This window comes from Microtus ochrogaster, chromosome 4, assembly GCF_000317375.1.
Source record: "Microtus ochrogaster isolate Prairie Vole_2 chromosome 4, MicOch1.0, whole genome shotgun sequence".
NCBI lineage: Eukaryota > Metazoa > Chordata > Mammalia > Rodentia > Cricetidae > Microtus > Microtus ochrogaster.
The window spans coordinates 71,202,892-71,215,725 of record NC_022011.1 but is presented as its reverse complement, the minus strand read 5'-3'; the positions used below and the strand labels follow the sequence as shown (position 1 = coordinate 71,215,725).

At 46.7% G+C, this 12,834-nt stretch overlaps 1 protein-coding gene across 3 annotated transcripts in view; it reads right to left on the bottom strand.

Annotated features, from left to right (window-relative positions):
• The window catches only part of Tanc1 (tetratricopeptide repeat, ankyrin repeat and coiled-coil containing 1), a 222,244-nt gene that overhangs the window by 85,773 nt on the left and 123,637 nt on the right, over positions 1-12,834 (bottom strand). The gene's annotated exons all lie outside the window — the stretch shown is intronic.

The window sequence follows — 12,834 nt, the reverse complement described above, 5'->3', positions numbered from 1 at the left end:
CTCCCCTTGGCTGCAATTCCACAGTTGTTTTTTTCTGTGTGTCACACAGGTGACTTTGACATGTTCAGACCTAGACAGCAGTAGGAAACCATTTTCCTCTCACTGGGATACGGATGGCCTGGTTCCTTGGCATCTCTAAGTCAAGAGTTGGCGAATTACAAACAGCTGGCCTCTGGTATCAACATGCTGAGCAGCCACCGAACGTAGGCCTCTCTTCAGGCTGACGATGTTCGGTAACTGCATGGCTGCTTCCCTGGCAGCTGCAGCAGCTGCCCTCAGGCGGGTGTGGCCAACAGTCTGCCCGAATTTGGGGACACAAGACACAGAGAGTTCTATTTCCCTCCCCCAACCACAACTTATCAGGAAAATCTGGAATTTTCAGTTTATTTTTGAGTCAGGGTTTCGCTATGTCACTCGGGCTGACCTAGACCTGACATCCATCCTTCTGCCTCTTCCTCTGGCCGTGATCACAGGCAGGTACCACCATACCCCTGGGATTCTTTATAATTTTACCATTTTGTTCGTTTTGTTTTGTTTTTCCTCCTGAGAAAGCTCTCAGAATTCTTAAAGAGACTGAATCGAACCTTCATTCCCTGCTGCTGGGGACAAAGGTGCAGTCACTGTTGGAAAACAGTCCAGCAGCTGCTCAAAGAGGTCAGCAGAGCTGCCACATGGTCCAGCAGCCCTCCACACCCACCCTAATGTGTCCACACAGAAACCAGTGCACGGTGTTATTCCCAAAGGGCCATCAGCCGAGGAAGCGGAAAACCCAGGAAATGGGAGAAGAGAAGGGACGGAGCAGCCACTCCTACTGCGACAAGAATAGACTTTAAAGATACCATGCCACACGACAGAAGCCAGTCGTAATGTGTAACTTCCAGTATAGGGGAAACCAAAGATTTGAATGGTGGCCAGGGTTGAAGATAGGCAGGCTTGTAGGGGATTCTTTGGAGAATAACAAATTTCTAATATTAGACTTGCACAATCCTTCATAACTCCTTGGGAGCGTACTAAAAACTAAAGCATTGTAACATGTTTGGATAGGTGAATTGCTTGGTCTACGAACTAGATCTGTAGTGACTTGAGAAGCTAAAAGAATGCCTCTTTGTACCTTCAAAGGATCACCTTCCATCTTGGTCCCAAATCACCTGTTAGACCTTCTGCAGTCTGCACACGGTCACAGAGAAAGGCAGGAGGGGAGAGGGTGGACAGTGTTCCAGACAGGCTACAACATCTGGCCTCTCACCCTTTTGGGCCACTACCCTGACCAGGCTTATGCCCCACAGCAAGCAGGTTGATCTAGGCAGACTGTGAACATCCTCCTGTCTCTACATCTAATATGTCTGAAAGAACGTGTTCAAAGCATGGTTTACGGTGAGAGATGCTGCCATCTAAAGGTTGGACTGTAAAAGCATCTACGTGCCTTGAAAAAAAAATAATCCGATTCCCAGCGGGTGGTAATGACTGCATCTTAAACAGGCCGTGCTATTAAAAAAGCCTCTTTTCAGAAAAGGATGCTGTTTTAAACTTTAGAAAACATGATTACAAATGACTAATGAAGTATTTAAGTACATGGCTGTTTTAATAATTTATTTAAACTGTCAGAATTTTTTAATGTCAAAAACCATTACAGGAATGGGGAAATACGTTCACAGTCTAAGTGGCCTATACAACAGCACCCAGATTTTATCTAATGCATCTATACATCCACATTTAAGATACGTAAAATACATGAGAGGGAAAACAGAAAGGTTAAGTATTCGTCAGGAAGAACAGGGACAACAAGGTGGTTGGAACAGGAGAAAGAAACAGAACATGAAAGCTGAGAAATACACAGGCTTTCCATTGTCCCAGCTCCCTACCACAAAGCAGAGCCCTGGCATCTTGTCTCTTAACAGTTTATGGACAGAGGCAGCAAAGCCCTTTATTGTAACTGACGATGTGGAGCTGTTACAGCCTCAGCCTTACTCACTGCTCCAGATACATCTGACCCTCTCACCAGAACTCAGAGTTAACAGCAGCAAATCCAGGGATCTAGTTCCAAAGTACTTACCCAACATCCCCTCAAAACCACCCTCTCAACAGTCCGGTGCTTTCGTAAGATGTGGATTATTTCACAGGGATAGAAAGAGGGATTGTGAATGGTAGGAACAAGGAGTCTTGTGTCACTCAGAGCCTCCAGAAGACAACCACGCCCACCCGTCTAAACCATCTGCAATGAATGGGGGCCTGGAGCAGCAGCCGTGACATCTTAACTACTCCAGAAGCTAAGCCAGCCGGGTAGCAGGTTCAAGGCCAATCCAGGTGACAGAGAAACTTCCTGGACAGCCTGGTTAACTGAGTGAGACTGTCTGAACACACAGTAACGAGAGCTCCAGGGACACAGTTGACTAGGAGAGCAATGTCTACCACACACACAGCCCTAGGTTCAATCCCGCCTTAGAAGTCTCTCTTACAAGTTCACAATTGCCAACCTGAAGGGGTTGGGATGTTAAGAGCAGACTCTTTGAACAAATCTGCACAAATCTAGGTTCAATCACTGTACCCCTCCTTCCTGTTCTCCCCTTTATTCTGATCTCAGTATGTCCCAGAGTTAAGAGACAAACAAGCAAAGCTCTTACAATGGGGGCAAAATCCATGAGGACACAAACCAGGGCCACATGGTTCTCAGGCATAAACAGCAATCCAGTGAAGTAAATAAAACCTGTACCTCCCGCCATGGTCATCGAAGCTAAGCACACTTCCAAGAATTCACTAATTCAGCCCTAGAAACCTGGGGACAAAAGCACGATGTCACCACTTTTAGGTCAGGAAACTGAGGCTCAAGTAAACCCAATGGTTAGCTCCAAACATACAGGAATTCACACAGCCATGGGCACAGTACTGCAGCCCATGGATTGAGCCACCACTAGGAATTCTAGATTAGGCCTTCAGCTCTCCACAGGGCCGGAGCACTGGAATGAACCCGTGCAGGTAGCAAAGCTTTTATTCATCCCGCGTGTCTCTGATCTCCCCTAACTTTTACTGGCAGCAGAAATATTAAAGTGGATATAAACAACTGTTCTCCAGCATGACCCTTTTATTTAAATTGCTTTTCACGAACAGCTGAACCGCGGATGTTGTAAAACAAGATACATTTATAGGCGGAGAGGTTTTATTCCTGCCCCGATGGATCGTTAAGAGAATTCGCGCACGCTTTCCACCAAGCAAAGCAGAAGAAGACTCGTTCGGCCCCCTCTCCCTCGGCAGCTCCATTAAAGTCGCAGTAAAGGGACCAAGCAGGGAGAGCTGGGGAAAGGAGGTAGCCACAGGTGAAAAGCAAACTTCTGAAACAGGGACAAGGACTCCCAGGGAGCAGAGGAGCAAGCAGAACAGTTAAGGGTCATGGAGCTTCAGAGTCAGTCCAGTCAGAGAACAGGGGCCAGTGAGGGCAACCCTGCAGGGTGGAAAAAGAGGCCTCTTCCCAAGCCAGGAATATTCCCTCCTTGATTCTGGCAGCTGAGTTTATTTCTCCAGGAAGGATGGATTCAAAGCCCTGAGAATGAACTAAGGAACACGGGAGGAACCACCCCCGAGAGAAAAACAGCATTGCATCCAACAACAAGGGTGCACAGTGATGAGGAACATTCAGTCTGGGGTGCGTCAGCCAAGCAGGCTGCAGCTGCAACGGAGGACAACCAAGGCCACACCAGTGACATCACCCTACTGGTCTTCCTCCTGAATGGCCATCCACTAAGCCACAGTGACAATGACCTCAGCACCATCCAAGCTAAAAGTCACTCCGTATACAGCAGTCATATAATTTACGGATTCAGGTTAAGACTGAAAAGTCCAATCCCTCAAGCCCCCTCACTCATGGGAAATTACTGCCTAACTTTTGCTTAAAACAAAACACTACGCATCCCCCAGGCACTGACTACTTGAAAGCAAAACAACTTCCCTCCTTACACAAAGAAGAGCAGAAGACTGGAAAGTAGCTGTCCAAAGAGAATGACACTTCTGGGTTTCAAAGCGAGAGGTCTGAAAATAAGACTCGGTTCTGAGTGTGAGCCAATGTTTCCTTGGCCAGATGCCTCGCGTCCTGGACACTCCTGAGTGTTGGTCCCTGGTGGCCAAGCAGCTGTGCCACCTTTAGTGGGGTGGTCTTGCTACATTGTGGTCAGAGGTATCAGCTAGGATCTCAGACCATGCTTCAGTAGCAAAAGGGAGGCCTATAAAGACTACCAGTGACCTCCCCTTCTTGTAGGTTAGTGGAGGTCCTATGGCTATATCCTAGTGGTCTAGACTAAGAAGCTTACTTCTCTCTCTCTCTCTCTCTCTCTCTCTCTCTCTCTCTCTCTCTCTCTCTCTCACACACACACACACACACACACGACAGGGTCACAGCTGGCTCAGGCTAGCCCACACTACACAATTTACCCAGGCTGAACTCAAGCATACCATCCTCCAGCCTGTGCCTATCAAGTGCTGGGATTACAGTTATCTGTATGACATCTGGGGAGTGGGCTTTTCTTGATCATATATTAAATTCATTCTGTATGACATTCACTATTTCTAGCTAGCTAATTTGTTTATTCATTTATTTAGGATTTTATTTATTTGTTTTGGATTTATTTATTTATTTTGGATTTTCAGGACAGGCCTTCTCTGTATAGGGCTGTCCTGGAACTCACTTTATAGACCAGACATGGGTCTGCCTCTGCCTCTGCCTCCCGAGTGCAAGGATTCAAGGGGTGGGCCACCACTCCCAGGCATGGCTTCTGCCTTTCTCTTTCCCTATTCCAATCCAGTTTCCCCAGCTCTATATGCACCATGTGATAAGGGAAAGGGCTCTCAGTCATAAAGGACCCTTAAAATCCGAGGGCACAAACATAAACACGTCAGACAGAGGCTACGGTCATAGGTCATAAAGCTGCAGATACCAAGCAGCCGGAGCGCCACAGCTGCTGTCATCTTCTGTAGTCACGGGGAAGGAACTGGAAGATACTGGTGCAGCGGCCGCAGTCGCTCTATTCTGCCACTGGAAGGCACGGCCTTCTCCCCAGTCGAGTACTGCCTTGGCTTAAGTCTCCAAATCCAGTTTTCCCAGCGGCCAGCTTTCCTGCTCTTTCTGACATGTTCATCACACAGCTATTCTGCTGCTTAGAAATGGCCATATAAGGAATGTTTTTAAAGCGGATGATAGAAATAACCCAAGCTGGGCTTTATCTCCTGGCAGTGAAAAGGGGAGGGTGGAGGTTACTTCTCATCTCAGAGTGTTTCAACTAAAAATAACTCTCTCTCTTTCTCTGTGTGTGTGCATGTGCACATGTGTGTTTATGTATGTGTATGTCTGTGTCTCCCTGCGTGTATGTATACATGCCTTTGCGTGTGTGTTTACAATATCTGTCTCGAAGCACACCTGAGGCTCCCCACTGTATTTAAGCCAGAGCAGTGATGCTGTCCACAGACACAGCCGAAGGACCAGAGACAGCATCTCGGGAGGACGCATTCTGAGGAAAGGCAAAGCCAAATAATCCACCTAGTGGGCAAGTCCTGACAACAGCATTCTTTGTTCTAATAATTAAAGATACCTAACTTTCAAAAAATATCTGTTGGGGGCTAAGGGTGTTATAGAGACATCTCAGAAGTTAAGAACATGTGTTGCTCCTACAGAGGACCCAAGTTCAGTTCCCACCACCATACCGGGCAGGTCACAACTGCCTACAACTATAGCTCCTGAGAGATTTAATGCTGCTGGCTTCTGAGAAGAATACACAGACACGCGCGCGCACACACATGTATGCGCACAAGCGTGCACACACACACACACAGGGTGGGGGATCTTTAAAACATGTCTTTTGAGTGCAGACAGATTTGATGGGCATTTTTTCCCACCTGATTCATGTAACAAGCCACAGTCTAAGCACATAAAAATACCGTATGAAGTTACTTTCAAAACCAGGCAATGGTGGCACATGCCTTTAATCCCAGAGCTCAGGAGGCAGAGGGATCTCTGAGTTCTAGACCAGTCTGGACTACAGAGTGAGTTACAGGACAGCCAGGGACACAGAGAGAAACCCCACCTTGGGGAATAGGGATGGGGTGGGGAGGAATTACTTTCAAGTGATGTATGTATGGTTTATATAAATTTTCATATAATTTATATAAATATAAAATTTATGATTAGGCTTAGATCCCATCCCTATAAAATACTATAAATACTCCAAATACTAAAATCTTCCAACTTCAAGGCTTTTCAGATTAGATGTGGTCAACTGGTGTGAACCATTTATAAATAAACTTGACAGCTACTAACATTAGCTTCGTGAAGGGCCTGACCAACGAGCTGCTTCCTTCCTAGAAGGGTCATTTCCCAGTTTCTGGAGGAGACAGGGAAACAGCCAGTGAGGGGGGTGGCTCTTTTATTCCCACAGCAGGAGATGATGGCTCCATTGTTTGAAGTAGCTGAACACAAAAGGCTAGAAGCAGGACCCTTGGAACCTTCTTTCCACCTGGGTTCTAGGTACTAAATTCCCAAGCGTGGTCCCCTATACTTGCCAGACAACACATTCTTGGCTGCACCCCACAAGAGCAGTTCTGAGGTACCCATCCACAGAAACTTTCAAACCCACTGGTTTAGTCTAACCGGAATGCCTATCTGAGACCTTGCCCGCTTCCTAAGGAGGAGGACAAGACAGACAGCTGCGGTGGCACAGGGCTGTCACTAGGGGAAGCAGAGGCATCAGAAGCGGGAGAGGCACCTGCTGAGCTGCACCCGAAGGTGAGGTGGATGGTAGCACTCTGGAGAATTCTGGGGGGAAGGCAGGAGGTCTTGTCTTTCCATAGATATTAACTCCAACGAGGGTTGTTTTCAAGTGAACTGTACTTAATTACTAAAAAGCAGTACCTTCCCATGAAAGATTAAATTTGCAAATATTCCCTCAAGTTTTGGCTTAGTACAATGGCCGCAGCACATCTCCCTCCCTTCTGTCAGACAGGAGACATGAACCGGTGTCCCATTCCACCTAAAAGACCCACTCCTCTACCCTGCCTTCCCCCCCCCCACCCCAAGAAGGTGCTCTGCCCCTCCTCCCTAGCATCCAGGAAAGGGTCAGAGCAATCCTGCCACTCTCTCAGTTCTCATTGATAAGGCGGCTAGCCCACCCTCCTCGGCTTTATTTTTGATGGGCATGGACGCACACATACTGCACCGTCTCTCCCCATCTACGGGAACCTTCAGATCCTACACCACAGAGAGACAGCCACATTCAAGACACACACATCTTATTCTTCAGCCTGGTCCTCGGGATCCTCTGCATCTCATTCAGCCAGACCCACCCCAACTCCTCTGCCTCACCTCTGGGTACTGACATCCAGGGAGGGAAAGTGCCTGAGAGATGTACACACTCTAAACACGTTCAGAGAGAAACGTCCATGAAGAACGGTTAAGTGGGAAAGATTTTCAGCTGTAATTAGATTAGAAAGAAGATTAATTATAGGTCTTAGTTATAATTTGGAAGCTGGGGGTGTATCTCAATCGGCAAAGGGTCTGGGCAGCACACATAAAGACTTGGGTTTGATGCCCAGCACCACACAAAAAGAGATTCTGTGACCCTAGCCTATAATCCTAACACTTGGAAGATAGAGGCAGGAGGCCAGAGTTCAAGGTCACCCTTGTCTGGGCTGCGTAAAATCCTGTCTCAAACTTGTAAAGACGCTGGTAATAGTTAACAAACAAAGCCTTCTAAGCCTAACTGGATTACAGCGAGACCACCAGACATAGTCCCGTAGTCCCGCTCAGAGGGCATGTACGCCCTGTACAACGCTAACTCTTCCAACCACACAAAACAAGCAGCTGCTGAAGCTGCAAAGCATCAAGCTCCCATCCCACTGGGGAGACGACAAAATGTTTCAGGCCACTGGAAAATAGTTGAAGACTTTCACACAAACGAATACATATGGTATGAGCTGGCCAAGTCCACTGCTAAGTCCTGACCCAGGAGATGGAAACAGGTTTATACAAAAGCCGGTGTGCACACAGTTATAACAACTTGATTTATAATCACCCCAAACTGCAGACTAGCCAAGTGTCTTCCAACTGGCAAACAGACAGTGACGTAACCATGTAGCGGCCTACTTCCAAAACATGTAGTAGAGGTTTACTGGTATCTACTATAACATGGATGGATCTCAAGTGTACCCAGCCAAGAAGCTGGACTCAGAAGGACTGTATACTAAATGATTCCACACATCACATTCTGAAAAGGCAAAGTTCTAGGTCTGGAGAACCCAGGGCTTCAGGGTACAGCTGACTAGAATGGAGCAGTAGAAATATATGTTGGGATGGACACACTGGGATGAAGGCACTGGTCTGCATCTTGATTGTGGTGGCATTTATGCAATTTCTATGCACTTGTTGAAGCTGAGGATCTGTGCTGAGAGACACCCCATTTTTCTCTTCTGTTTCCTTGGGGAAGAGACGTGGACATGTGTGCATCCATGAGGCCGTCAGGCAACGCTGTGCTAGGAGCATATGACAGACATAATGGTTCCTGGGGACACGTGCATCATCCACTCCCTGGAATGTGCAGCTACTTGATTTCTAGACGTCTGCAGAGATTCGTGACTGGGATAAGGGCCGTGAGGGGCACATCTGAGATTATCCAGACAGGTTCGAAATCCATGTGCCCTTGTAGGAGGGAGGAGGGCAATAAGAGTAACACAGAGAAAAGGTTATGAGGCGAAACAGAAGTAGGGGGGGGATAAATGTGGGACAAGGCAGAAACATCTAGAACCACCAGAAAGCAAGAGTTCTCCCAGACAAGTCTACAGACTTCTGCCTGTGACTCAGAGAGATAAGCATCCACAACTGAAACCACCAAATAGTGATAACACGCCACTATAGCCCCAGGAAACACACACTCACTCTTCAGAACCAATGTGGAAGCTCTGCTCTGCCCACAACCCCTCCCCGCACGCCTCCCCCATGAGAGACAACTTCAAGTGACCAAAGTACCCCTGGGCCGTCTGCACTGTTAACAAGAAAGGGCGGTAGATAAATGTTTTGCTTCAACTACTATGTGTTTGCTCCAAATTTAATCCCAAGAACCCACACTGTTTTGGTACTACGCTCACCTTTCTAGGGTTGAGCTTATTGACTGTCTTACAACCTAAGCCAAGTTTGGAATTAAATGAAGAGTAAAAAGAAACCCAAGGAATCAACGTGATTGTGGTGTATCCAGGGATACGCTCGTCCCTTCTGTCAGAGCGAGAGAATATATTTAGTAGTGAATTACTAGTCTTCGAAAAGGAATGCAATAAATGGAATAGCTGGGCAGCCTGCAGATCCAGCCTGAATTGTGTGATTCTCAGTAGTAGATGGAATTCATGCTAAACAGGTTTTTAAATTAATAAAATAAGACTTAAAGGTAAATTTAAAGGCTAGACTATACTGAAAAGCAATTTAAGATTATTTTATAAGTCGTATGCAATAAGATGTTGCTCTCAGAAATTAAAGAGTCTTCTTAAAACGGACTCTCCACCTGGTAAGGTCAAGCCTTCCTTTCAAAATATCAGTGGAAGGAAAGGGACTCTTAAGTCACTGCTTGTCCTCCGTTTCTACCCAGGTGGCAAGGCTACCCATCAGGCATCACTGCCCATGTCCTTGAAAGCTCCTCCAGTCCTCTTCCTGTGGTGCTGCTGTTGTTTAAACAAAGGAAGTACTCCGGTCTAAGCCACAGACAAGCACGCTTGACAGTGAGGTACTGGGGAGGCACTCACTTTCTTGCCTGCTGACCTCAGGCAGTGATGTGCTGGGCTGAGCCATAAGTCACTCTGGAGTCCAAACAGCCTGCCTCCTGCCATCACCTGCAGTAACCCAGACCTCTGCCATGCCCCTGGCAGTGGGGCTGACCCTGTCAATGTTCTGGGTCCAAGAGAGAACAGAAAAAAAGATTTCCATGCTGAACACACCACAGCCCAGGTGCCTGTGGGATTTTTATTAGTGGAAGCTGCTACAATAGATCTGACCTTCCTACGAAAGCTGACTGAGATCAGAACCAGGCTGAGAACACCTGACCTAACATCTATGCTTTTGAAAAACATTCAGAGGCCAGAAGAGATCACTGGGTCCCTCAGAGTTAGAGCCAGGGTTAACAAGCATTTGCCAGACATGAGTGCTGGGATCCAAACTCAGGTGCTTGTGACTGAGCAGAAAGCACTGTTGATCACTGAGCCATCTCGCCAGTCCAAGGTGCTTTCTTTTTCTTCTTAGAACAACTATAATTGGTTACTTTAAAGTCTAAATTTGGTAATATGTAAAACCAAAGGAGAAGATTTGAATCCTTAGAAGAACAAATATTATTTTCCTTTTAAAAAAAACTTGCTGCAGAACTTAGCAGAAATCGTCATTGGAACATCCAGTATTGACCACAAGGTGGCGCTGCTTCAATGCCAGTCTCAGACAAAGCCCCTGAGATAACATGCTTGCCAGAGACGTTTCTTCACCATCGAGGCAAAAAGTGATTGCCAACCTAACAAGTATAAAGTCCAAGATGCTTTTTCTTTAAGGTTTTAGGTGACACATGTATGCTTAGCAGTTTATATTAAGGAATTAAATCTCAGAGGCAACGACTTCCGACCCATCTTACACCTAACAGACCGGATTCTGAACAATGCATGCCCATAGACAGTCTCACAGGGCACCAGCCATGCACCAAAGCAGACGCAAAGGTCAGAGCATCCCTGACATCTGGAAGGCCCTGCACACGGGGATAAATGAATAGGGAAGACACAACTCTCAAGACCCAGAATAATCCCCAAAGATTTACATGGACAACTCCACTGTCAGGAGCTTAGTGCCCACCCTTACCTGCGGGCTATGTACAGTGACCACGCAGAGCACAAAGTGTGTTCCTTGTGTGGTTGATGGAAATGGGGAGGGAAGGAGACAGAGTAACTTCCAGGGAGAAAGTGGACAGCCAAAACCTTGGCCAGATGATCAAGAGCAAATGAACAGAGGTAAATTACACCGCTGGTATGTACCTTCACCTTTGGGGGACGGAAAAAGCCACCCAGGACCTCTGAGTTCTGCCTGAAACTCCTAAATTCTGGCCAGTGGTGAGAAAAACACCAGACACATCCCAACAGACAGGCAACCTACAAAATACCATACCCAAACCACCAGGGTCATCAAAACAGAGTCTGAGAAACTGACAGGCTCAAGCCTTTAATCCCAGCACTCAGGAGCCACAGGCAGGCAGATCTCTAAGTTTAAGGTCAGCCTGGTCTACAGAGTAAGTTCCAGGACAGCCAGAGCTACACAGAGAGATACGTGAAAACCAAACAAAAAAGAAGGGGGGGGGGGCTGCAGAGACAGCTCAGTGGTTAAGAGCACTGGCTGGTCTTCCAGAGGTCCTGAGTTCAATTCCCAGCAACCACATGGTGGTTCACAACCATCTGTAATGAGATCTGGTACCCTCTTCTGGCGTTCGGGCATACATGGAGGCAGAATGTTGTCTACATAATAAATAAATAAATCTTTAAAAATAAAGAAAGAAATCTATGGAGACATAATATCTGAATGTGATATAGCGATGTGAATCAGAGAAAGAGCATTAGTCGGGGAAAACCCACAAGTATAGACTTTAGCAAGCATCAATGTTGGCTCAATAATTATACAGACTGTAGCACACAATGCTGTGTTAACAATCGTGGAAACTGGCCACTAGGATATATGGAACTTCTTTATATTGCTCTTTGCAACTTCTCCATAAATCTAAAAATACTCCAAACGGTCTCGAAAAATAAAATCAAAGGTCATCCATGGCTCAAATAGTATCTGACAGAAGCACCTGTGGAGGCACCTGTGTCCTTGAGTCCCACATACTTACTGTAGAGGGCACAGGGGAAGTAGCAGAGCTTGGTTGGCTTCGTGCTGGTCACAGGAAGGACAATGGCGGGAGTGTGGGGTACCATGCCATCTGTGCCAACGAGAACTCTTGATAATGACCAGGGCTAAGGCTACTGCCCTGGGTCACAGGTCAGTGAGGAAGAATGAGCCAGGCTTTGAAATCAGGGGAGAATTCAGGTCCCGGCCATTTATCAGCTGGGTGTGTAACCACCAGGAGCTGTTGCCTGCAGTCCTGGAACTCCACCAACGGTAGAATGGGCTGACACTTCTATATAGGATTGCAAATGTGTCGCATGTCTAGCACTGAATAAATTCTAACTCTCCATTTCTAAGGGGCAAAGGTTAGGGAAGGCATGAGAGGAAGACCGCCAAGTGCGTTCATAAGCGCCTGTCAGATTACAGTCATGACCATCTATCTACATATTGTCTATGGTTGTCTTTGCCATGATGGCCAGATCCAATGGCTGCAACAGAGACCACGGTGGCCTAATGGAGTTCCCGTCTGACCAAATTGGCAGAAGCTGGTCAATTCTGGTCAATAGTCCTATTTCCAAAAGCTAACAGACACTTTTCATTCTTTGTTACACTTGACTTTCAACATCCCGAACTACCTCCCTGCTCAAGACCAGAGATCTGAACCTGGGTTCTGCGCTCGGACACCCTTGCGCGCTGCACAAACAGGACTCCAGAAAGATCCAAAGTCCTTCTTGGCCTGCTAAGTCAAATCAGTGCACATAGCGGGGAATTCCACCAGCACTACACACGGGTTCCAACAGAACTCGCATTCCTTAGAACCTTAGGACCAACCATCACCTTGGAGTTCTAATTTTTAAAAGACGTAGGAGTACTGCCCACCTTGGAAATATCACAAAAACTGTATTGGGGGGGTAATGTAAAGGTAAAAAAGGTACAACAACAACAAAAAAAATTTTTTTTCCAAA